This window comes from Bombina bombina, chromosome 1 (genome assembly GCF_027579735.1).
Source record: "Bombina bombina isolate aBomBom1 chromosome 1, aBomBom1.pri, whole genome shotgun sequence".
NCBI lineage: Eukaryota > Metazoa > Chordata > Amphibia > Anura > Bombinatoridae > Bombina > Bombina bombina.
Window position 1 is genome coordinate 1,254,850,425 of NC_069499.1, and position 27,856 is coordinate 1,254,878,280.

Sequence of the window (27,856 nt, forward strand, 5' to 3'; positions counted from 1 at the left end):
TTAGGAAATATTTACATATCATCATAATACAGCTTATACACACAACCTAAAGGTAGTTTTAAACCATTTTTAATACTTTTGTGTATATAATACCATCAGAAAGATAGTACAGTACTGTAACCAGAAAGGTAATAGTTGTTGTTTTGAATAAATGTAGACTATTATTTGCATTTTATAATGCAACAAAAACAAACCAAAGACACAGGCAGAGAAGATTCTGACATACTGGCAGGGAAAAGTTTTAATTTTTAATGATAATATTTAACATAGATATATATATAATTGAAAAAAATAAAGATTTCAGAATAATTCTGTATTTTGGAATTCTTCTACAGATCAGTATGTATATTATTACTATTGCTTACTTCTGTTACCTTTCGGAGAGGGCAAAAAAACAAACCATTTTGCACCAAGGAATCTTTTGAAGCCAAGGGGTTAAGTTTCTTGATATTATGATTCTTTGATCCCTTTTCTCTGCTGCTAAAGCTATCCCCATTGCTCTTGAATGTCTCTAAAGTCACTTTGTAAATATCAGCCATGTTGCAGAATTTTGATTAATCTTCCAGATCATATTTCCTCAAAGCACTAAAAGAATAAACGGAAAAAAATATTATAGATCCTGAACTGAATTATGTTCCCTCTTATACCTATTCTTCAACAAACCTCTCTACTCTTGTGTATTCAGCTTAAACTGGTGTTTCTCAATACCAGTCCCCAGTAGGTCATACTTTTAGAATACCCCTCTTAGATTAATCATTGTTTGGTTAATTCTTTTGTTTGACCCATCTTGTCTTGCTAAGGATACTTGAGGAATACAGTTCAGAAATACTTATATGCATTTGTATTTTGCATTAATGACAGAGTTTAAAGGGATACTAAAGTCAAAATTAAACTTTCATGATTCAGGTAGAGCAGAACAGTTTTAAACAACTTTCCAATTCACTTCCATTATCTAAATGTGCACAATCTCTTTATATGCACACTTTTTTAAGGCACCAGTTGCTACTGAGCATGTGCAAGATTCACAGAAAGAACATACGTGTATGCAATTAGTGATTGCTTGATCGTTGTCACATGATGCAGGGGGAAGAAAAAAAAATCTTTACTGTGTTTAGTTGTCCTTTAAGTTCTCACTCAAACATACAAAACAGGGGCATAAATGTTTTAACTCCAATTAAAGGAGCATTTATATTATTTTTTATTTTCTATATGTAATCTATTTAACAACCATTAAACATTTGAGTGCACAATATCTATATTAAACAATTCATGTTTTAGAAGCATTTAAAGATATTTCAGAGAAGTCCTTGGATAGATCTCTTTAAAAAGCCTTGAATAGTTTTATCTTTGTTTCTTCGCTTTGTCCAGTCAGATGACAGATATAAATGAGTGTCTGTTCTGATCTAAGGAACCTAATTTAGTGTGTTGCAGACTAGTAAACTGCATCATACTTATGTATGAAATATGTGCTGTAGTCTTTTTTTTCGTGGGTAGTTTTGCCAGGTGTCCGGTATTTAAAGGGACAGTCTAGTCAAAATTAAACTTTCATGATTCAGATAGGGCAGGCAATTTTAAACAACTTTCCAACTGACTTTTATCATTAAATTTGCTTTGTTCCCTTGGTGGTATTTTTGAAAAACTAAACCTAGGTAGGCTCAAACTGATTTTTAACCGTTGAAAACCGCCTCTTAGCTCAGAGCATTTTGAAAGTTTTTTACAGTTAGACAGTACTAGTTTATGCGTGTCATATAGATAACATTGTGCTCACTCCCGTGGAGTTATTTAGGAGTTTGCACTGATTGGCGGAACTGCATGTCTGTCAAATGCACTGAGATAAGGGGGCAGTCTGCACAGGCTCAGAAACAAGGTAATCACATAGGTAAAACATATTAATATAACTGTGTTTGTTATGCAAAACTGGGGAATGGGTTATAAAAGGATTATCTATCTTTTTAAATAATAACAATTCTAGTGTAGACTGTCCCTTTTAAACAGACAATCCAGTATTTCAGAAGGCTGCCCAGGAAATATATACAAAAATACTGGACATGTATGTCCATTTTTTTTTAAAGTCCCCGGAGTAGAAGCTAAATTTTAACGTCCTCCTGGGCTTCTCTACAACACAAATATGTCCCAAAAAGACATTGCACGTGTGCTACTTGAAGTGTTGCTAGTATCCAAGGATGTTTTTTTTTGTGTTTCTGGCAGTCTGTCAGATTTTAAAATGCACTGTGTATGTTATGTATAACCACTGGGGTAAAATCCCTGGCTTTTTGGAGTGTGTTACTGGCATCAAAAAAAAAAGTTTAAATAATTGATTTATGTGTTAAAGGGACATTCTAGTCCAAAATAAACTTTCATGATTCAAATAGGGCCTGTAATTTTAAACAATTTTCCAATTTACTTTTATCACCAATTAAATGCTAATTTCTTAGACTTTGAAGGCCATCTCTTTTCAGAATGCATATTAACAGTTTTTCACCACTAGAGGGTGTTAGTTCTTGTGTTTCATATAGATAACAGTGTGCTCATGCTCGTGAAGTAACCTGGGAGCCAGCACTGATTGGCTAAACTGAAGTCTGTCAAAAGAACTGAAATAAAGGGGCAGTTTGCAGAGGCTTAGATACAAGATAATCACAGAGGTAAAAAGTATATAAATATAACTGTGTTGGTTATGCAAAACTGGGGAATGGGTAATAAAGGGATTATCTATCTTTTAAAGCAATACAAATTCTGGTGTAGACTGTCCCTTTAATGGCAGCCAAGGATAAAAAATCGCTGCCCAGTTGTGAAAAATATTTATGGCTAGTTCAAGAGTGGGGCGAAAGGCAGAGCTCTGGTGAGGGGTCATTGTGTGACCCCTCCTTTCACCAGTGCCAAGCCACCCACAGGTTGTCAACAGACTGTTCAGTAATTTTCTGGAGGATAGCTGGCAACCCTTATGGTGGAGGAACCCACCCCCTGCAAATTTTAGAAATAAATTACAGGAAAAGTAGGCAAAATGAATAACCACAGTACATTCTATTGCCTTTTCCATGCTTGAGTAAATATCTATGGGGATCCCATTTTATATTAGATGTCAAGTTTAAATACCTGAATTTATTTCCAGGCATTTCACAGATTTTTATGTTTATTGGTAACTTCTGGCATTGACATAACTTTTTGCCTTAAAATGTTATTTTTTTTTATATATATTATTTTTGCGTAAACCGTGCACATGAACTGTATATTAGCATGCTATTTAGTTCTGCTAGTTTTTAGATTTCTATATTTCCTGGTTTACATGTTAGAACTTTTTCTTAGTCTTTCCCCCCAAATGTTAATCATTTATTTTTATGATACATATAAGGAAACTCATCTGAAATTTAAAGGGACATAAATGCCTAAACACATTCTTTCATGAATGAGTTAAAACAATCCCAATTTTAAACAACTTTCCAATGTACTTCTATTATCAAATTTTCTTAGTTTTTTGTTATCCTTTGTTAAAAAGCAGGAAAGTAAGTTAAGGAGCGTGCACGTGTCTGCAGCACTATATGACATCAGTTTTGCTACAGTGTGGATTTAAGCAGCTCTCATTCTATTGGCTAATTCGAATTAGGAATGTAAGGGACGCCATCTTGAATAGCGTACCTCGCTTCGCGCCGGCTGTTTATCTCAGGGCAATGCTCTACAAAAGGCATTAACTATAACTATTTACTAACTAGTCTACCTAGTTAAAATAAATACAGACTTACCTGTGAATTAAAAATAAAACCTAAGCTAGATACAATATAACTTTGAGATATATTGTAGCTAGCTTAGGTTTTATTTCACAGGTAAGTAAGTATTTAGTTTTAAATAGGTATTATTTAGTTAATAATTGTAAATTTAATTTAGATCTAATTTAATTATGTTAAAGTTAGGGGGTTTAGGGTTAGGTTTAGGGGTTAATATAGTTTAATTTAGCTTGTTGCTATGTGGGGGGGCTGGCGGTTTAGGGGTTTATAGGTTTATTTAGTTAATAATTGTAAATTTAATTTAGCTATATATTTATAATGTTAAAGTTAGGGGGTGTTAGGGTTACGTTAGGGTTAGTGTTACGCTAGTGTTAGGTTTGGGGGTTAATATAGTTTAATTTAGCTTGTTGCAATGTGGGGGGCTGGTGGTTTAGGTCGTTAATAAATGTAGTATAGTGGCGGCGATATCGGGAGCAGCAGATTAGGGGTTAATTATTTTTTTTTAGGTAGTGGCGATATAATATATATTAGGGGTTATTACCTGTAGGCAGGCGTCAGCGATGTTGGGGGCTGCAGATTAGGGGTGTTTAGACTTGGGGTTTATGTTAGGCTGTTAGGTTTAAACAGTATTTTTAGTTCCCCATAGACATCAATGGGGCTGCGTTACGGAATGTTTGTTTCCGCGATCACAGGTGTTAGTTTTTTTTTTCCGGCTCTCCCCATTAATGTCTATGAGGAAATCGTGCACAAGCACGTCAAACACAGCACTTGTTTTGTGTGCGGTATGGAGCTCAACGCAACCATATCGCACGCAAAAGGCGTATGTTTGAAAACTTGTAATGGCAGCGCTATAGAAAATTAAATAGCGTAATTTTTGTAGCGTTCGTTAATTTCTCTATAGCGCTCAAAACTCGTAATCTAGATGCAAGTTAATTATTAACTATGGAAATTTTAAACAGAGGTTATAATGCAAAATCTAAATGCTTTAATTCATTAGAGCATATAAATTAACTTTAAATTAATTCTTAATTTGAGAAAAATTACTCTTCTACAGAATAAATCCATCTCATTAGGAGAATAATGTCCACAGTCATTATATTTTTCAATATACTCACTATCTTGAAAGGGGGTCAAAGTGAATGTCAACTTTAGCTAAATGTAATTAGAGTAATGATGTATCAACATGTACCAAGGTCAACCGCTAATTTATTTTTATTTTAAAAATGAATACTTTGGTTATAATTTATTTACCACAAATCTATCTGTTCGAAGCCGGACTCCTCCTACCTGCTCCCTGGTCCCATCCGCTCTATACGTATACCTAAAGCGCGCACCCGTGGGGATATTACAACCATTAGAATCCGATCCAATAAATCTGCCCATACGTTTGAAAAAATACGATCATATTATGCGCACGCGTAAAAGTTGGCAACACTCCATAATTGTTTTCTTCCGGAAGCAGTAAATCAGTTGTTTAGAGCATGCATGTCGCGTGGACGTGCATCGCTTCTTAGGATGGATATTATCACCTAACGGATGCGCAGGAAAAGCACATGACGTAGAAAAAAGGGGTTGAACGCCCCGAGGGGGAAAGTTTATTGGAAATAGATAGTGTTTGGCGGCTATGTGTATATTCTGCTCCTGATTGGGTCACCAGCAAAGGCCTACTCAAGAGCTGCAATGCACTGTGGTTCTTTAGTGCAGTTTATACACTGTTCTTCATGGCTCTGCAAGGGTTATACACATAGTTATTAGCAGGAATGAGTTTTATAATAATAATATACTCTACCAAGTTAGAGCCTTTTATTAGTACTTTGTTGCACTCCTTTAATAGGGAAGGAAGTATGGCATTTATTTACTTGTTTAAAATGAAGGCACTGTAATCTACATACAAAGTGTCATGTAAGACTGTTCTGTTTTGGCTGTAGGATTGACAAAAATACATATTTACTAATGGAATATAAGGCACAAAAACATTTTTTGTCTCATAAATACACAATATTTATTTTAGATTTTTAAGGTTTGCAGGATTTTATTTTCAGATTTTTAATTATTAATTTATTATTGAACATTATAGCTATAAAATCCTAAATATTGGAATGATGTGGGACCATAAAATGGGAGTTTAATATATTTTGAAAGTGATGCTATAAAGTTACAAAAAGCAACAACATTTTTTGTGCATTTTGTATGGTGGCATTTTCCCATATTATGGTATTTCTGCAAACTTATTTTCTAAAAAATACTTAGTATGCAGAAAATAAAGATTTGTGTGACAAAAGCTGAAACTCATATGTAAGCGTAGCGAATGCTAGTGCTTACTATTAGATAAAGAGGTTAAATCAATTTAGTATTTGGATATTAGAGAACCTAAAGGCATTAACAAGACATGTGCGGTTGACATAAAGGCTATGGGGCCTATCAAGCTCCAAAAGGAGCTTGACGGCCCATGTTTCTGGCGAGCCTTCAGACTCGCCAGAAACAGCAGTTATGAAGCAGCGGTCACAAAGACTGCTGCTCCATAACCCTGTCTGCCTGCTCTGAGCAGGCGTACAGGAATCGCCACAATTCAACCCGATCGAGTACGATCGGTTGATTGACACCTCCCTGCTGGCGGCCGATTGGCCGCGAGTCTGCAGGGGGCGGCGTTGCACCAGCAGCTCTTGTGAGCTGCTGGTGAAATGCTGAATACGGAGAGCGCATTGCTCTCCGCATTCAGCGAGGTCTTACGGACCTGATCCACAATGGGCTCTTGATCAAGAACTACAGGTCCACCTGAACAATTCGTATAGTATAAAATTGAAACAGACATTATTAATTTTATTGAAAACTAACAATAAAAACGTGCTGTAAGTCGTATTAACTGGAGTGTTGATTTAGTGAGACAATCTGCATTGGGGAAAACCAGTAAAAACCTTGAATTATGGACAGGCATATTAAATAATCTGGGACATAAGTATGTGATAAATGAACTGTTAAAAAGGTATGGTCACGGAAGAAATTATCGTATCTAGGTTGAGTAACTAGTATGGTAAGGTAAGGGGTAGAGGTAGAAAATGGAAGAGGAGGGAGAGAAAAAAAAGGGGGGGGGAAGGGGATTCAGAAGGAGAAGGACGAATGTATCTATAAACTTGAGAGTTTTGAAGGCTCTCAATATATAGGTCAGGTAGGGTTCTTATTTTTGTAGCCATATGTCCCACACTAGCCAGTAAACTTCCATCTGATCAATCGAGTTATAGAAATGTCTCTCCATAATTGCCATATAGTCGATTACATTTTTGATTTCTGAGAGGCTGGAGGGATTGGGAGATTTCCATGACCTTGCTATACAGAGTTTTGTTGCCGTGAAAATGTACACCAACATTCTCTTCGACATCTGCGGTATATCGTCTCCTAGTATATGAAGAAGGGCGCTATTTGGTGAGATCTGATTTATTAGCTGTAGAGATTTACACATTTCTTCCACTTCTCTCTATAACGAGTACACTTTCGGGCAATTCCACCAAAAATGAAGATCAGTACCCTTGTTACCACATTCGCGCCAGCACATGGGAGAAGACTCAGGGAACATTTTGGATAGTTTAACAGGAGTTCTATGCCATTTTAGTAATACCTTAATATACACTTCAAGCATTGTGACACAGTGCACGGTTTCCAAGTCCTGATCAGGAATATTGGTCTCTACTTCTCGGATCCAGGCTTTATATTGCTATGGAATACCTTGGGTAAGATCAGAGAGGAGAAGGTTATAGAATAGTGTAAGGGGTTTGGGTTGTTTACAACCTCTCTGCCAACCGACTTCCCATGGGGAAAGATTTCTAATGGTATCAGTAAGAAAATCCCCACGTTTTCAGGAAACTAAGAACTCTTAAGGATTCAAAAGGAAACCAAGGTGGAGTTGGGCGGAATCTGATCCCCAGAAGTGACAAGTCTACTGTCCGCTGTTGTGTAAAGAAATCTCCTATAGTGAAAAAACCCTTCGATATCCAGTCATCAGAATGAATTTTTTTGAGGTCCCAGAATAGAGCCACCGTCCCATGTATTGGTGACGGGTGGGGGGCAATCAGTACTCTATGTCTCAGAGAATCCCAAATATTCAGATTATGTTTCGCTACCACATTATGCACACATTGTTGGAGTTTGGTTTTGTTGGGAACCCAAATTAGGTCTATCAGACCTAGGTTGTCCGGTATCCCCAAGGCCTCCAGGAGATACCAGCCTGGTCTATCTACCTTGATGCCCCATTCAGAAATTTGAGCCAATCTTGTAGCTTCATAGTAAGTGAAGATATTAGGTGCCGCTATCCCCCCCCCCCCCCCGAAAAAAAGATCTATGTAATGTGTTAAAGGCAATTCTAGGGGCTTTGTTTTGCCATATGTAGTTAGCAAAAAGTTTGTGAATCTGAAATAGGGTGGGTTTTGGGACATTGAGTGGAATGCATCTAAATATATATAAAACCTTTGGGATCAGGGACATTTTTACCGTGGCTACTCTTCCTAGCCACGACAGCTCTTTAAAGTCCCATCTCTCTATTAAGACTTGGAGATTACGAAATAATATACTGTAATTATCGTGAATTATCTGCTCAAGATCCGCACTCAAGAGGATACCTAGATGTTTCAAATTTTCCTTAGACCAAGAGAATGAGTATAGGGATTGTAGAGTTGTCAAAGTAGACTGGTCCATTCGAATGGGAAATCCTTCAGTCTTAGCGAGGTTGATTTTATAATAGCTAAGTTTACCAAAATGGTGAATCACATACAGTCTTTTTATATTTAAACTTTTTGAGTCACCAGCTCCACTGAGCATGTGCAAGAATAAGTTTGTATGCGTTTGTGAATGGCTGATGGCTGTCACATGGTACAGGGGGAGTGGAAAAAGACATAACTTTTTTAAAATTGTCAGAAAAAAAATCTACTACTCATTTGAAATTCAGACTAAGTGCTATTGCATTGTCTTGTTATCTTGCATTTGTTGATTATGCAAATCTACTGTGTTGCAATAGCAGCCTACCCACCTGGGAGTGAGTAGATGCAATTTAGGGGAGAGCCCCACTCAATGGGAGAATATCTGAAAAAAGTCTGTGGACATGAAATGTGTCATATAGGTTTCGACTAGTATTTCCAGCTCTTATGTTTTTATGCTATTTTCAAAAAAGTATGATTTTATGAGCCATTTCACGGTTCATGTATTACAGATTCCAGGTACAAAGCTCCCTAAGTAAAATTTGTTATGTGTAAAGAGCTCCAAACAAGGGGGGGGGGGGGGGAATGGCTCAGCAATGAAGGGGTTAAAGTAACACAAACCACACATTATCTATCTATCATCTATATATCTATCTATATACACACTACTGCATTTTGTATTTTTGCATTTTTTTAATTGATAATAAACTATTTTTGAAAACATTCTTACTTTATAGCATTTTTTTCACAGTAGTGTGTATGTATGTATGTGCATATATATATATATATATATATATATATATATATATATATATATATATATATATATATATATATATATATATATATATCCAAGAAATACCAGCACTCGCTTGATAGGGTTCAATATTGGGGTGCACTCAGAGTATCCATGTATAAATCCAAAATAGAGGCACTCACCGTGTGAAAAACAACTTATTTATTTAAGTAACAGAGTGAACGTTTTCGGGCTACAACGCCCGTCCTCAGGCTCCTGAAAATAAAGCACTGCTACTGTTACTTAAATAAATAAGTTGTTTTTCACATGGTGAGTGCCTCTATTTTGGATTTATATATATATATATATATATATATATATATATATATATATATATATATATACAGGGAGTGCAGAATTATTAGGCAAATTAGTATTTTGACCACATCATCCTCTTTATGTATGTTGTCTTACTCCAAGCTGTATAGGCTCGAAAGCCTACTACCAATTAAGCATATTAGGTGATGTGCATCTCTGTAATGAGAAGGGGTGTGGTCTAATGACATCAACACCCTATATCAGGTGTGCATAATTATTAGGCAACTTCCTTTCCTTTGGCAAAATGGGTCAAAAGAAGGACTTGACAGGCTCAGAAAAGTCAAAAATAGTGAGATATCTTGCAGAGGGATGCAGCACTCTTAAAATTGCAAAGCTTCTGAAGCATGATCATCGAACAATCAAGCGTTTCATTCAAAATAGTCAACAGGGTCGCAAGAAGCGTGTGGAAAAACCAAGGTGCAAAATAACTGCCCATGAACTGAGAAAAGTCAAGCATGCAGCTGCCAAGATGCCACTTGCCACCAGTTTGGCCATATTTCAGAGCTGCAACATCACTGGAGTGCCCAAAAGCACAAGGTGTGCAATACTCAGAGACATGGCCAAGGTAAGAAAGGCTGAAAGACGACCACCACTGAACAAGACACACAAGCTGAAACGTCAAGACTGGGCCAAGAAATATCTCAAGACTGATTTTTCTAAGGTTTTATGGACTGATGAAATGAGAGTGAGTCTTGATGGGCCAGATGGATGGGCCCGTGGCTGGATTGGTAAAGGGCAGAGAGCTCCAGTCCGACTCAGACGCCAACAAGGTGGAGGTGGAGTACTGGTTTGGGCTGGTATCATCAAAGATGAGCTTGTGGGGCCTTTTGGGTTGAGGATGGTGTCAAGCTAAACTCCCAGTCCTACTGCCAGTTTCTGGAAGACACCTTTTTCAAGCAGTGGTACAGGAAGAAGTCTGCATCCTTCAAGAAAAACATGATTTTCATGCAGGACAATGCTCCATCACACGCGTCTAAGTACTCCACAGCGTGGCTGGCAAGAAAGGGTATAAAAGAAGAAAATCTAATGACATGGCCTCCTTGTTCACCTGATCTGAACCCCATTGAGAACCTGTGGTCCATCATCAAATGTGAGATTTACAAGGAGGGAAAACAGTACACCTCTCTGAACAGTGTCTGGGAGGCTGTGGTTGCTGCTGCATGCAATGTTGATGGTGAACAGATCAAAACACTGACAGAATCCATGGATGGCAGGCTTTTGAGTGTCCTTGCAAAGAAAGGTGGCTATATTGGTCACTGATTTGTTTTTGTTTTGTTTTTGAATGTCAGAAATGTATATTTGTGAATGTTGAGATGTTATATTGGTTTCACTGGTAAAAATAAATAATTGAAATGGGTATATATTTGTTTTTTGTTAAGTTGCCTAATAATTATGCACAGTAATAGTCACCTGCACACACAGATATCCCCCTAAAATAGCTATAACCAAAAACAAACTAAAAACTACTTCCAAAACTATTCAGCTTTGATATTAATGAGTTTTTTGGGTTCATTGAGAACATGGTTGTTGTTCAATAATAAAATTAATCCTCAAAAATACAACTTGCCTAATAATTCTGCACTCCCTGTATATATATATATATATATATATATATATATATATATATATATATATATATATATATATATATATATATATATATATATATATATATATATATATATATATATATATACAGTGTATATATATCTATATATATTTATGTTTATTTTGACTCTTTGCTATTCAGTTGTCTGGAATTGCATATTTTACATGTAAATTTCACTTAGTTAAAGGGCCATAATACCCAAATGTTTAAACACTTGAAAGTGATGCAGCACAGCTGTAAAAAGCTGACTAGAAAATATCACCTGAACATCTCTATGTAAAAAAGAAAGATATTTTACCTCAAAAGTTCCTCTGTAGCCACCTCCCATTGTAAAGGATTTCTAAGCAGCATATTAGTGTGTCTGTCCCGGGACAACTGAAGGGATGAGCATCGTGCACTCTCATATTATTTCACCAATCAGGTAAAGGAAGCTTACTATGAAATCTCATGAGAGTTAAGTCAAATCTCATGAGATCACAGTAAGAGTTCATGACCTCAGCACTGCTGATGCTCATTGGCTGCTGTTCATTTCTTCATTTTTTTAATTTTCTTACCTGCAGCTGGGAACAGCTGAGTATAACTTTTTACACAGAACTTACTCTTCTGAGCTGAGGAGATTGTGAGGTAAAATATTTTCCTTTTTTACATAGAGATACTCAGGTGATATTTTCCTGTCAGCTTTTTACAGTTATACTGCATCAGTTTCAAGTGATTTAGCATATGAGTATTGTGTCCCTTTAATTAGTATGCAGTGAACACTAGAAAAGGATTTCCCAACTCCAGCACTGGGGACTCACTGCAATGTCAGGCTTTCTGGATATCTGAAATACAGCACAGGTGACATATATAATCAGCTGCTCAGTAATTGCTTTATAAATAGCCTGTTTCTATACATTTGTAATTCATGTAGTTTAAATTTAAATCATGTTATATTATGTATAATATGCTTGCACAAATAGATTAATAATCAACTAAATAATAAACTGTATTTAAGAACCAGAAAGTAATTTCAGTCTTCTGTCATTCCTATCTGTAAACACCTTGAGATTTTAATATGACATGTTTAATTATGTGTAGTAAAAGAACTTTGCAGTATATGTTTACTATTAATCTTTCTCAGAGGTCAAGTCCTACAAAAAATAAAAAAAAGTGTGGAACTCATGAAGACTTACACCCTCCCTCACAATTAATATTGATATATGTATATATAATAATAATATTGATATATGTATGTATATATATATATATATATATATATATATATATATATATATATATATATATATATATATATATATATATATATATATATATATATATATATAGGATATAAAAAGTATACACACCCCTGTTAAAATGTCATGTTTCTGTGATGTAAAAAAGATAAATCATTTCACCTTTAATGTGACCTATAAACTGTACAACTCAATTGTAAAACAAACTAAAATCTTTTAGGTAGAGGGAAGTAGAAATAAAAAACTAAAATAATATGGTTGCATAATAATACTTTGTTGAAGCACCCTTTGGTTTTATTACAGCACTCAGTCTTTTGGGGTATGAGTTTTTCACCATGGCACATCTTGACTTGGCAAGATTTGCCCATTCTTCTTTGCAAAAACACTCCAAATCTGTCAGATTGTGAGGGCATCTCTTGTGCACAGTCCACTTAAGATAACCCCACAGATTTTCGATTGGATTCAGGTCTGGGCGATGACTGGGCCATTCCCAAACTTTAATCTTCTTCTGGTGAAGCCATTCCTTTGTTGATTTGTGTCAGGGTTTTTTCCCTGATTTGTTTGCCATGTGCTGCTGGCAGCCATTTTACTCACCTCTCTTGCTGACTATGGTGCATTGTGGGGGATGCTGCTCATTTCCTGCACTTCCTTTTATGGCCAGACTGGTGTGCATCATCTGTGTGAGACAGGATGCAGTCTCAGAATTGTGATGTCATCACTTATTATTTAAAGGGCCTCTGTTCAGTATGCTTTGCCTTTGCGTTGTCTCAGACCTATTTGTGAGAGTTCCTGTGTATTACCTGGCTGTCTGACGTCCTTCCTGGTTCCTGATCCCTGGCTTGTTCCTGACTCTTCTGTTTTCCTTGTTTCTGATTCCGACTCGTCTGACTATTCGCTTTGGCTCCTGAGTCGGCTCGTCTGACTACCGGCTCTGGTTTTGACTCCTGGTTGTTATTTGACTTGTGGACTTTTTATTATTTTTTTGTTATTATTAAATGTGTGATTATTTTTGCACTTCTCATCTCAGTCTGATTCCTGGCACCCTGACGATTTGGATGTATGCTTTGGGGCGTTGTCATGCTGAAAGATTAAGTTCCTCTTCATGTTCAGTTTTCTAGCAGAAGCCTGAAGGTTTTGTGCCAATATTGTCTGGTATTTGGAACTGTTCATATTTCCCTCTACTTTGACTAAGGCCCCAGTTCCAGCTGAAGAAAAACAAACCCAAAGCATGATGCTGCCACCAAAATGCTTCACTGTTGGTATGGTGTTCTTTTCGTTATATGCAGTGTTGTTTTTGCGCCGAACATATCTTTTGGAAATATGGCCAAAAAGTTTTATCTTGTTTCATCAAACCAGAACACCTTTTGCGACATGCTTTTGGGAGACTTCAGATGTGTTTTTGCAAAATTTATCTGGACTTGGATGGGTTATTTTTGTAAGCAAAGGCTTCTTGCCACCCTACCTCATAGCCCAGACATATGAAGAATACGGGCTATTGTTGTCACATGCACCACACAGCCAGTACTTGCCAGATATTCCTGCAGCTCTTTTAATGGTGCTGTAGGCCTCTTGGCAGCCTCCCAGACCAGTTTTCTTCTCGTCTTTTCATCAATTTTGGAGGGACGTCCAGTTCTTAGTAATGTCATTGTTGCCTAATATTTTCTCCACTTGATGATGACTGTCTTCACTGTGTTCCATGGTATATCTAATGCCTTAGAAATTCTATTGTACCCTTCTCTTGACTGATACCTTTTAACAATGAGATCGCTCTGATTCTTTAGAAGCTCTTTGCGAACCATGGCTTTTGCTGTAGGTTGCGACTAAGAAAATGTCAGGAAAGACCTACTAGAACAGCTGAACTTTATTTGGGGTTAATCAGAGGCATTTTAAAAGATGGCAGGTGTGTACTGACTCCTATTTAACATGCTTTTGAATTCTAAACACAGTTATAAGTGTGCACACTTATGCAACCATATTATTTTATTTTTTAATTCCATCCACCTAGAAGTTTCATTTTGTTTTTCAATCAAGTTGTAAAGTTTATAGGTCACATTAAAGGTGGGAAAAGTTCTGAAATGATTTATCTTTGTCTCATTTTTTTACATCACAGAAACCTGACATTTTAACAGGGGTGTGTAGACTTTTATATCCACAATATATGTTTATCACACACACACACTGTATTTCTATGTATATAATCTATACACATTGGTCAAGGAAAGCAAATTAAATCAAATGAAGGGTTGAATGGTCTGTCACAAAGTCTCACCCATTTAAGGTGTAATAGTCCTATTTCTGCTTAGGGGAGCTAAATAACCCCAGAGCAAGCCACACAGAAATGTAAGAATTTTAAATGTAAGAACCATGTGTTATAAAAGAAAATAAAGATAATATTCATAACAGGGGTGATAATACAGCAGGACCGCTAACAGTCTTACATTTAGTGTATTGTAGGAAGTGTTACTGCCCATTACTAGAGTATCTCACTATCCCTCTAACCACACTGAGCTCCAGCTCCTCCCACCAGCAGCAGCAGTTTATTGAAGTGTTTCTGTTCTCTGTCCAGAGGGAACTTAATTCCTCCTGCAAAAATAGTGCAGGAACTCCGTTCCCATGCATTACAACTCGACTTGACCCCTGATTTTTCTCCCTTTTTTCTGTTTCTATGAAAATTAAGAGTTTTCCAATCCTGACAAATGGACTCATGGCAGGTTTCACTAACCTAACCCTGCAACATATCTGTCCATAATTGGATTCAGATCGACATAAATAAGCAGATGAGGAATTGCAAAACAGTGGTTATATTTTAACATACTGATCATATCTACTCCAGTACAGAGGGAAGATCTTGTAAAGCTCTCTGGTTTGTGAGATTCTAATCTATAACAAATATCTCCAGTATTATGAAGCCCCTGTTCTAATTCTCTAAATGCAGTTTTTACCTTCAGAACAGTGTGTCTCGAAGGCGAAGCATATATTGTAAAGTGGTATAAAACAAATGACTGAAATACTTCATATTGGAGACATCTTGCAACTCACAGGGATAGCTCTTTTGTTTTTTTATAGAATTCCATGAGGGTTGCCCCTGCAAATGTCAGGCTAACTCAGTAAAGTCTTTAGAATAGGCCCCTAAGTCCTGATAGGCTCTTTCAAATAGGGCTAGTGGTGGGTGGAATTTGGCTATTGAAAAACATTTGCAGCAAACAAGGTATTATGCATTCAAAACATTTTCAAACTCACGCATGTTAATTTATTGCAAGACTGCAGAACACTCTTGTAATTGCAAGGTGTTTACTGTCCTTTTAGCCTGTCATGTAAGAAAACAAAATACAGTATATTTATTTGCATAATTTTATTTTTAGGTCTCCAATGCAAAATATAAAATAGATGTCTGTTTCAATGAATACAAAATGAAATACTCTTATATGTTAGAGCATTTTATTATTACACTACTGATTGCATATAGCTATTTGGTTAACCCCTGTATAAGGTCATAAGTCAGCTCCGGAGCAGCAATGCACTCCTGGGACCTAGCTGAACCCAATGACAAGATACACATGTGCAGGTCCACCAAACACCAGCCAGTTCCCAGTAGTGCATTGTTGCTTCTAAGCCTATCTAGGTATTCTTTTCATACCAAGACAAAAAGTAAAATAAACTTAATAATCTCTTAAAAGTGCACACTGAATAAGAAAGTTAAATGTTGACTTCCGTGTCCCTTTAACTGCATATATATTCCCATATCAGCATTCAGTACACAAGATCTATAATCTATAAGATTAAATCAATATTATGAGAAAAATCTTCTTGTTTCTAAATGTTTTTATGCTACATTAACAAAAATAAATGAAAGCTAATATGAGAAAACTAGATGATTTACATATTTTTACTATTTGAAACCACATAAAAGCTAAAATATTTGTAGTATTATTATAAATGAGGCTGCTTTTTGTAATCCTTTTATTCCATTTTAACACATCCTCTCAGACATTACCTTTAGCTCCTTCTGTCTGTGATACCCCCAACCATGAAAGAGCAACCCAAATAGGCAGAACTCATTGCTGTTGTCAGGACACCCTGCCTGAGAATTATTAAGTAAAAATGCTCACAGACTTGCAAACTGTCTCAATTTTCTTGGTACAGTCCCAGTTTTTCAGTTCTTGTCCTGATGTATAATTGCCCTAGAAGTTTGGATCTCATTGGAAAAATCTGCCCTATGTTTTGGACCTGGTATTGATGTCAGACTATGGGAATCAGAAATAAAGGCTTTGCTGGTTTTCTGTATATATTTGTTTGCTTATTGTGTCAGCTGAACATCTTGTACTAGATAGATACTTTATACATACTGTGCACAATTTACTTTGGATTTTGGGAGGAGGTGTAGCTCGGGGTGTAACTAGTCTCAGAAGTCTTAATCGAGACTGGGTCTGCACCTCTAGGGGGTGCACCTGGGTCTGCAATCAGTATTGGTTTTGATACAGGGAGTTGCTGGGGCTCAGGCTTCACATGCATCATGCCCCTGTGTGTGCCGCCGCCCCCCCCCCCCCCCATTACAGGGCTCAAAATTTAAGGAAATTTAATGTATTGGCCTTTACAAATATGATGTCAGTGTTTGAAAGATGGCCGTCACAGTGTGGTTGTGCAAGCAAATAGCTTCTGATGCAGATTAACAAAGGAGAGAGTAAAACTCACAATCACAGAGAAATAACTGTTGTCACCTATGTGGCTTCTGTTCAGCTTCTGCTCTTTTCATACAGCCAGAAATGGCACTGTTGAATTAGTGGGTCCCATTGCAGTATATGCCCTGAGGCCCAGTGAAGTTTAGTTACATACCGCCTGGGTGGAGCAGTGTGGCTGAGCTATGGAATCTGTGAGTGTGTGTGGTAAATAAGTCCTTAAACTGTTACCTAGTGTACCTGAAATTGCTTGTTCGAATGTTATTTTCTTAAGATTCCAAAAGTAAGGTATCTATCATTTAGTATCTGTAATAATATGTTTAGCTATGTGTGTTCTTTATAGTTAAGATGAATTAATTTAATACAAAATATTTTATTTTAGACAAATAATTGGAAGTTTAGAAAAATGTCTTAATTTGTGTGGTAAGATGCTTTGCTTCTGCAGACATTTCCAGGAATGTATTCAAAACCTTATTATAGTCCTGATTAGTTAAATAAATATTTTCTTGTGGCAGTGCATTTGGTTTTGTGCTGCTCTAGATACTCAGAAATTTGCAGCCTGAGTTCCTTCAACAATATTAACATATAATTGCCTTGCATATTACTCGCTACTGGAGGCCAGAGACACACGAAGGGGTCATGCCCCCACTACACAACCAGAGATCAATTACTTATAATACATATGGTCAGATTTAACAAAATGTTCACCCCTATGTGGGCAACAATACGCTGCCTGCATTTATCATTGCACACTATGGCTACGTTCGCGAGCAGGGGCTGTCTCCCCAGTCTGATTACCGCTGCTTCTTAACTCTCAGCTGCAGGCTCGCTTGTGCAAGCCTGCAGCTGGCGACGCTCCAAAGTTCATAGAGGAGCTTCATGAATGTAGCCCATAGTACACAATAAATAAAACATTTTGAGAGAATGGAAGGGGAAAGTCTTCATGCAACTCAGCTACCCCTTCATGACCAATGCCAAATTATGGCTCTGGACTGTAGTAAGATAAAGCAAACCTCACAGAGGCTTTACAGGATGCAAGCACTTGTGGTAAGTGGTCAACCAGTATTTTTTTGGCCGGGTTTGTGTTGGGCAGGTCACAGACGGTCAGCCAGCTTGTTTGGGTGGGCTGTGGGCATTTAAGATAAAGGTGCCTATGCCACCATATTACTGAAGGATTTCTATATATTAGATCACTAATAATACAAAAAATGACATATTATAAACTTGTTCTTTTACAAATAAAAATATGGTTTCAGTGCTATAACTTTCTATGTGAGAGACTCCTTTTGAAACTACAATAAACTTGAATGCATTTGAGTTCAGAATAAGAAGCATTTTTACAATTTTTAGTAGCAAAAGTGATTCCTGTTATGACTCTGATAGCATTTACTGTGCACAGAGCATATTTATTGTGAGTGTACAGTAGTCAGTAAGGATGCAAATTGAATGATCGCCAACAAAATACAAGCTATCTGAGCAGGTGCTGTGTCTAAATGAGTGTGCACAAGGCATATGTTCATATGTTCTGTGCACGTTAAAAACTGTTGCTGAAAGTGGTAACATTGAAATGTTTTTGCTGTGTCTTGCAAAAATGCTTATATTCAAAGCTGAAATATCCATTTTGTGCTTTATATGGCTTCTTATCACATAAAAACTTGACCTGCATTTTTATGAAACATATATAATATCTATATTGATATTTAAAGGGCCACTAAACCCAAAATCTTTCTTTCATGATTCAGATAGAGAATACAAATTTAAACAACATTACAATTTACTTCTATTATTTATTTTGCTTCATTTTTAGATACCCTTAGTTGAAGAAAAAGCAATGCACATGGGTGAGCCAATCACACAAGGCTTCTATGTGCAGCAACCAATCAGCAGCTACTGAGCATATCTAGATATGCTTTTCAGCAAAGAATATCAAGAGAATAAAACAAATTAGATACTAGAAGTAAATTAGAAAAATGTATTCTCTTTCTAAATCATGAAAGAAAAAATGTGGGTTTCATGTCCCTTTAAGATAGTGAAATGTATAATTTAGTCTGTGAAAATCTGCATCAAAGTGATTCAGCTTTCTGAAGGATTCATAGAATCTGCTGATTATTTCTGACTGATGTCAGCCAGATTCCCAACAAGTTGTATACATTTTGGGTACTGTCTTTATAAGTCATCATGTTTTTCTTCTAATAATATGTGAATAATTAAACAGGCTTAGTTTGAATTCCTGGCAATTCTACTGCTGCAGATCGTTGGCATGAAGCCTGTTACAGGGATAGATTTCAGCCTGCTAATTACTGCTTATACACTTCTAAAGGCTGCTCATGCTGAACAATCAACTGTGTGTCTCAGTCTCTAGCTATGTTGGCCAGTTAATTAGAATTTCTCTTGTTACCATGTTCCAAAAAGATGATGCTGTTAGTTATAGAAGAAATATTGGAATACAGAAAAATTATTGTACTTTTACTTAATCCATGTCAAGGCCTTTTTAGAACTTCTGCTGAATCATTGCAAGGAAGGAGAAACCAGTAATTATAGCTTAACAATACTGAATTTCAAATCCTTTTATGGCCCCCAGAAACCTAACAATCCGTAACACGCATACAAAGCTTTTTTATCTTTTGTGCTGGCTTTTTAAATTAAATAAAGCAATGTAAATATTACATTTCTATGTCACTGGCTATATCAAAGGTAAGAAAAACGTTTTATGCCTTATGTTTGCAGCTCTAGAGACCTATGTTGTTTTCTTATAAGACATTGAAGACATAAGAGTACATGTGCATTTATGTCAGGGCTCAACAAATTTGTTTAATATCCACCTAGGAGACAGCCCACAAATTTAGGAGCCAGGTGCTTTAGGCCATCCTTAGGTGTTTGAGAAGAGACCTGCTGCATTGCAGAGCGGGGTTACATATTTGCCCACACACTACCGTCTGCTTGACCCCAGTCTTATTGCCATGTTACTGACCACTCTGGCCAGCATCATATGTGAAATCAAATGACATTAACTCCCTCTCCCTGACCCACACACACTTGTGTTGCATACTTGGTAAAAAGGATTCACAGGTGGTATCAGTGGAAGAACTAGACCAACGTTGGATTTGTATTTCACAGCTGTGGGGCCTAAAAAGAAACTAGCAGCACCAGGCTAAATATCTAACCCCTTCAATGGGCATGAAGAGCCTTTCTTGTCATGCTAGGGGATCAACAATCAAAAGCTGTTTTCGGCAACCCCCCTCACTAAAGGCTGAGGATTGTTGGTGGCCTAGTGGGCAGCACTACCAGGCTCCATGGGAGTGCCGGTGCTGTCACCGTGTATGCACGTGGTGACGTCACAAATTGAGTAGAACCAGGAAGCCCACACACACAGCCCCCCACACACACACACAGCCCACACAGCCTACATCCACAGCCCACACACAAACAGCCCACAAACACACACACACACACACAGCCCACACACACACACACACAGCCCACAAACACACACACACACAGCCCACACACACACACACACACACAGCCCACACACACACACACAGCCCACACACACATACACACTGCCCACACACACACAGCCAGCCCACACAGACAGACAGCACACACACACAGCCCACACAGACAGCACACACACCAGACACAGTACACACAGAAATACAACACACAAACACAGTACACACACAGCCCCCCCCCCCGCACACACAGCACACACAGCACACACACACAGCCTACACATACACACAGCCCCCCCCCCCACACACAGCCAGCCCACACAGACAGACAGCACACACACACAGCCCACACAGACAGCACACACACCACACACAGTACACACAGACAACACACAAAAACAGTACACACACAGCCAGCGCACACACACACAGCCAGCCCACACAGACAGCACACACACACAGACAACACACAAACACAGTACACATAGCACAGACACAGCACACACAGACAGACAGCAGTGGCGTCACTAGGGGGGTGCGGGCCGCACCCGGGTGACACCATCCAGGGGGTGACACCACCAAAAAAAAAAAATATTTAAATTCAAAGAAATACATTGTAGAGATGCATATATTTTTTTATTAGAGGGGCCAGCATTTGTGAACATTAGTGGGACTGGGGAAGTTGTAGACACTTCATTTTTTTGCCCCTTGAGCCAGCGCTGCAATTTCCACAAATAGTTTTCACGGCTGCTTTTGCTTGTTTGTACTTTGCTCCTCCCCTGCCCAATGTCACTATGAATGTTGTGGGCATGCCGTGGGGCTTGCGAAGTTGCGCTGCTAGCCTAAACCTGCCTGCCTATCTGTGCTCACTGCTCAGTGACGTGTGGAGCAATGGAGTCACTCACTGCTGTGCTGTCTCTCTAAACGGGAACCGGAAATCATGAGGGGGATGCCTGGCACCTGACCGCATGACTGTCTGACACTGTCTCTAAAGTGAAGGAGCCACGTATGATGCCCACCAGACCGGTACGGTTACGGTACACTAAGTGCACACTGAAGAGATAGGAGGGGAGGGCGGACGGGGGTCTGGGGGTGGGCAGAGAGCAGAGGTGCTTGGCCATAAAAAGCGGTAGGCATGCGGCCCTGGGCTGTGCACTGACAGACTTGGAACAGAGTCAGAGAGCAGAATTTTCATAGTTTGCGCGCCTAAACCTTTTCTTTAGTGATTTATTTTTAGAGTGCACTGTTTATCTTTCATTTGATGCTCTGCTGAGCCAGGGAGCAGCTCTAGGCATGAGCATTATAATTAATGCAGTGCAGTTTACATATTTTGTGTGTGTGTGTGTCTGTCTGAGTGTTTTGTGTGTGTGTGTGTCTGAGTGCTTTTGTGTGTGTGTATCTGAGTGCTTTTGTGTGTGTGTCTGAATGTTTCTGTGTGTGTGCCTGTGTTTTTGTGTGTGTGTGTGTCTGAGTGTTTTTGTGTGTGTGTCTGAGTGTGTTTCCGAGTGTTTGTGTGTGCACCTGAGTGTGTTTTTAAGTGTGTCTGAGTGTTTGTATGTGTGTGTGCCTGTGTTTTTGTGTTTGTGTGTGTCTGCTTTCTGGGGGGAGGGGGGGGGGTGACACCATAACTTACCGCACCGGGTGACACCAACCCTAGTGACGCCACTGACAGACAGCACACACACAGTACACACACACTGAAGTTGAATCATTTTATATATATATATATATATATATATACACACACATATATATATATAGATATATATTGTACCAAAATAACACATATTCTGCTATCTGAAGAACATTGGAATGGGAAATATTAATATTTTTATGTCAGGTTTTTTTCCACTTTTGTTTGCTCTATTGACTTCTATGGGGGAATACATTATCGTGTGCACGATATTCGAAGTTCGGTTTTTATGCATATCGGGTCAACAAAGTTATTGTGGGAACATTAAATAATGCTCCATTTGTAATCTGGCCCTATATGTGCAATACAAAAATCTGGTATGTGTAGAGACCCTAATAATGTTTATTTTCTAGTAAACAAGTCCCTCTCTCAAGAAAAGATATGAATTTTGTCTATATAGTCAGGTGATCACTGTGCTAACAGTGAACACCTTGCAAGAAAAAAAGTGCTTATATTTCTGTTATGAACAATGGGGCCTCTCTAACCTGTATTATTACCACCAAAAGTCCATATGGGTCCCTATTTCATGTGTGGCTAGCCTTGATGACAGTTTAGAATGTGATCACTGCAACAGCAGTGGTCACTTGGCCATTTTCAGTATTATTTACTACAATCTAAGAAAAACATTTTTTTTACCAGTTTTTGCCGCAGCTATCTCACATGCCATGAATTATAAATTAAACAATGGTATATTGTGAATTTGCTGGGCCTGCTTGAAAAAAAAACTATATATAATTTGTGGGTCACTTACCGAAATTTGACTTACAATAAGCTAAAAATTTGCTCAGCACTGGGGTGTAAAAAGGCTTTAAGAAACTTTCTAATTTAGCCACCAATCAGCAAGCACTGCCCAGGTCCTGAACCAAAAATGGGCTGGCCCCTAAGCTTAGATTCCTGCTTTTTCAAATAAAGATAGCAAGAGAACGAAGAACCTGACACGTATTAGACACAGTAATACACATTCTACTATATAAAAAATAAATGAAAATTATTTTTCACATTTAAAGGTATTTTAGTGGAAAGGGCCCCAAAGTGTATATATGTGTATACGTGTATGTGTGTGTGTGTATATATATATATATATATATATATATATATATATATATATATATATATATATATATATATATATACTGTATGTGCATATATTTATGTATATACATATTTACACATGTATATACATAGATATATAAGTATATATACATAGACATATATGTATATATACAGACATATATGTATATATACACACGTACACATATTTAGACAGATATGTGTACATTATAGCCCTTCCCAGTCAAATGGGACTGCCATATACCATATCCCTTTTAACTCTTATAAAACATATTTTATTAATATTTATATAAAATATTTTTATTAGAAAGTGTATATTTATACTTTATGCTAGGTTTTCAGGCACGCTAATCTGGTCATCGCAAACCATTTACTTTCAACTTGTAATATGTGCTCTAGTTAGCTTGGTTGCGATATTACTTATTGAGTCCGTGCGCCACTTGTAATCTAGCCCAATGTGCTTAGGGTCCTTTTAGCATTTCTATAAAATAATTTAGCTGAATGCACCTTTTATTATTTTAAAGGGATATTGTTAAAGCTATAATTTTGTGATAAGGTTAAAAAAAAAATTATTTTTTTTTGGTGAAAGTTTCTGTTATGCCATAGTAGACTTTATAACCAACCTTAGGAGCCAGCAAATATACTGATGAGATAGACAAAGGCATTTATGTACAGTTTCTTTTTGATAACTGTTATATCTACATATTGTGTATGTTATCATGATACTCACTAATGAGGTGATGCTGCTGTTTTCACAATTCAAGAGCTTAGTATACTTCTGAAAAATTATAACTTTCTCCAGTGCTGTGCTGGATATCAAATTAGCAACAGGGGAAAATGATTTAACTTACAAAAGTAGCCACTGGAATGTTTGAAATTTTCATTATCTATAGCTGGGTTTGTTTGTTTTGCGTACAAAATATCATCAGATGTTACTGAACTGTTGACAGATGTTTCAGTATGCTCATGTTTATCTAGAGTTTATCTGCTCCTACTTATACTGCTTGTACCGAAAAGATGATACATCTAGCCTCACCCTACATATGCAGGATGTAACTTCAGTTTCCAAATACAATACAAATACACGTCACAACAGATATGAACAAGGAAATCCCATTTTAACTTTGCACTACAATCTTAAAGATTAAAGATACTTCATTATATAACCAAGCCCTAAAATAATTATCTATAGTATACTGTGTGCATGTGTGTGTATATATATATATATATATATATATATATATATATATACATACACACACACACACACCAATTGAACAAAGAGAAATTAGTAATATTACCATTGAACAACATTCCTCGTGTTTTACATAAACTCTGGACAGTTAAAACCAAACCTAGAGAGATATATTTGTAGAATTGTACAATAGGCAAAGGCATTTTTAACACATTAAATACATTCTTGTTTTTGGCCAGTGCAGATTTGAAATAATCTATTGCCCCATCTAATAAAAATATAACCTTTGCACAATGATTTTTTTTTTTTAGATGGACAGTTTTTTTGCTATAATAAATAGAACAAAACACCTTTTATTCAAGCGCCGTGAGCAGCCAGCCATTCCTAAAAAGTACATTTATTCATGATTGGAAAAAATGTTCAAGCAGTAAATAAGCATTTCTGTTGTATCTTCTGAATTTATGAAGCATGAATGTATCCATAAAATATTTGTCTACTCCTCAGGAAATTGTGCTAATTAGGTATCTGAGAGTTGTTGATGTATTTACTTAAAGGGACAGTTCACCCCAAAATTTTCTCCCCTTTAAATTTTTCCCAATGATCATTTTTACTTGCTAGAGTGTATTAACTTGGTTACAAGTAGATCCTTTACTCCTATTTCAGCATTTGAAATAGCTGATTTAGCCTGTGGTATAGCCACCTATACTGAAACTTTTGATACTGGAGTATATGCTATTGACAAGCTTAAGCAAACACAGCCAGCAGAAGAAGTTACGCTCTTAGTGCGTTGCAGGATAGTTAAGTAATAAAATGATAATTGTCCATTGTTCTCTCTATGTATTGAGCTTTGGTGTTCCAGACAAATAAAACATAAGGAAGCAAGTCTGCGTACACAAAGTTAAAACATACTGAGATCTGATATTACCTTTAAGTTCAATCCATTGGACCAGTCAACACATTAGATTTGCATAATCAACAAATGCAAGATAACAAGACAATGCAATAGCACTTAGTCTGAACTTCAAATGAGTAGTAGATTTTTTTTATAACAAATTTTAAAGTTATGTATATTTCCACTCCCCCTGTACCATGTGATAGCAATTAGCCAATCACAAATGCATATACGTATAGTCTGTGAATTCTTGCACATGCTCAGTAGGAGCTGGTGACTCAAAAAGTGTAAATATAAAAGAATGTGCACATTTTTTTAATGGAAGTAAATTGGAAAGTTGTTTAAAATGACATGCTGTATCTGAATCATTAAAATTTAATTTGACCTGAGTGTCCCTTTAAGTTCAACCCATTGTAATAGGCTGTGATTTCAAAGCACAAAATCAACTACTTCATATACACAAATAAGCATGAAAATGCAATTTCTCAAATATTTTATACTCTTCAGTTGGTATAACAAGTTATTTAAAATACATTAATGGAAAAACAATTTCACAGTGTACTGTCCCTTTAACTTAAAACAGATCATTCTGAGACACATGCTTATTTAATGTGGTGAGTCGAAAGTATATAGTTATTAAGTTCTCTTTTCTGTTGAATACTAAAATTATTCATTTTTTCAAAATTTTCAGAATGCTAAATGAAATGTAATTTCACATGGCATTTACTATATACAAATAAATACAGTCTAATATTTTTATTATCCTCATTCCTACACAAGAATGGTATGTGATGCATTCATTGGCAAATCTAGTTAAGGTATTTGTCACAACCTCCTCTCCAGGACTGTGCTGGTGAGGCTGTGATAGAGATTTGAGTATGAAAGGGTTAATAAAACGCTTTGTAAGCTATTTTAGCTCCAGAAAGTACATAAAATCCCTTTTTATCATCACCCACTATCTGTATCTATAACTCCAAATGCTGCCATCATGAAGGATAGTTAAAACTCTGAGTGCTTGCTCCCCCTGCTTTACAGATAAAAATCCAAAAACTCAATTTGGCAAATATATATCTATATGTTAATATAAAAATACAGAACTTATGAACTCTTTACCAATTGTTACCAGTCTCTTAAGTAACTTTATGTGATGGTAAACTATAAATAGTCAAATGCCATAAATGTAATATTTGCCATTAAAAAAGTATATGTGCACCTTTTTTGTTTGTAATCTGTAAAATGTAACCATTTCTGTGAAATGGTTAAATTAGTTCATATAATAATGCTTCTATTACAATGATATTCCGGCCCACATGGATAAACTCTTTTTTCAGTGAACATCCAATCAACATGTGTGTAATTTGACAGTCTTGAAGGGCAGCCCCTTTAAAGCCTTAGAAAGCCTATGTAAACAGTGGGGAACTGCTCTATACATCACAGCCCAGCCAAAAGAGGAAATGAAGGGGGGCAGAGGAACAGGCAATACCACTTAGGGTTATAAATCTATTATTATAAAATATACACTTTAAAAAAAATATTTATGTGGTGTTACTTGCAAACTAATATATTTTTTATTGCAACATTCTTATAGTCTGAAGTTTTTATAAGAAATGTTAGTATGACAAAAATGGTCACAGTGAATAATGTAAAAAGGTAGACTTTGCAATACAATTTTAAAATAAAAAGGATTAAAACAAAAAAGCCTGGGGGCTTGTCCGGGCGGTGGCCATGACTGGTCACAAAAATAGAGGCTCCTGATGATCTACAGATAATCCGCCGATTATCTAAGCAACTTATATGAATCCAAAACTCTACTTTGCTGCATCAATAGAGGTGATCGCATCATCTGAAGCGCTAATCCGGACAGTTGGCTGGGCTGGGTGAGGCGGCGGCCTTGTGATATACACCCAAACCCCCCCCCCCCCCCCCGGTTTGCCAGATAAAGCAGGTTTACTTAGTTGTTAGTACTATATATAAGAGTACTTAATAATGCTAAAGCTGGAACAGTGGAGACAGGATTTTAGTAAGCTTGTACTAAAGGATCGCCTGGAATATATTCTCACAGCGTCTGATTACTTCATCTGACAAAAGACATAGTCAAAATGGAAGCGGCAGTTATTATACTATTGAAGGAAATGGAGGCAATGCTGGATAATCACTTTCACAGAGGAATAGAACTCTTTAAGAGCTGTTGGTAGTCCTTCATCTTTAAAGCTGGAGCCTACAGCAGTCCTTCCAGTGATTCACCACTTACCTACTGATCGTGAGCCTCTGGTACACAGATCCTTCTTTAGTGGCACTAAGTATTTTCCCATAGAAGAAAAGGCTAAAGACTATGCTTACCATATTAAATATCGCTGATGGTGGGTCTGACATAGAGGGTCAGCCAACAGAATTGGGCTGCGCAAGTGACTCATCACCTAGTGGAGAGCACATGACAGTTAATCTCATGACTGTTGATGAGAAGGGAGGCTGTGCTCCGGGATTGCAGCCTCCAGCCCCTCTGATTATTGTG

At 37.0% G+C, this 27,856-nt stretch overlaps 1 protein-coding gene and 1 long non-coding RNA gene across 2 annotated transcripts in view; one reads left to right on the plus strand and one right to left on the minus strand.

The window, feature by feature from the left end:
- ATP2C2 (ATPase secretory pathway Ca2+ transporting 2) overlaps positions 1–27,856 on the plus strand; it is a 337,340-nt gene that overhangs the window by 69,132 nt on the left and 240,352 nt on the right. The gene's annotated exons all lie outside the window — the stretch shown is intronic.
- LOC128648181 (uncharacterized) lies at positions 224–27,854 on the minus strand. Its single transcript, XR_008400528.1, has 2 exons — positions 27,596–27,854; positions 224–585 (listed from the first exon to the last, which is right to left on the minus strand). It is a non-coding gene; the product is annotated as an uncharacterized LOC128648181 (long non-coding RNA).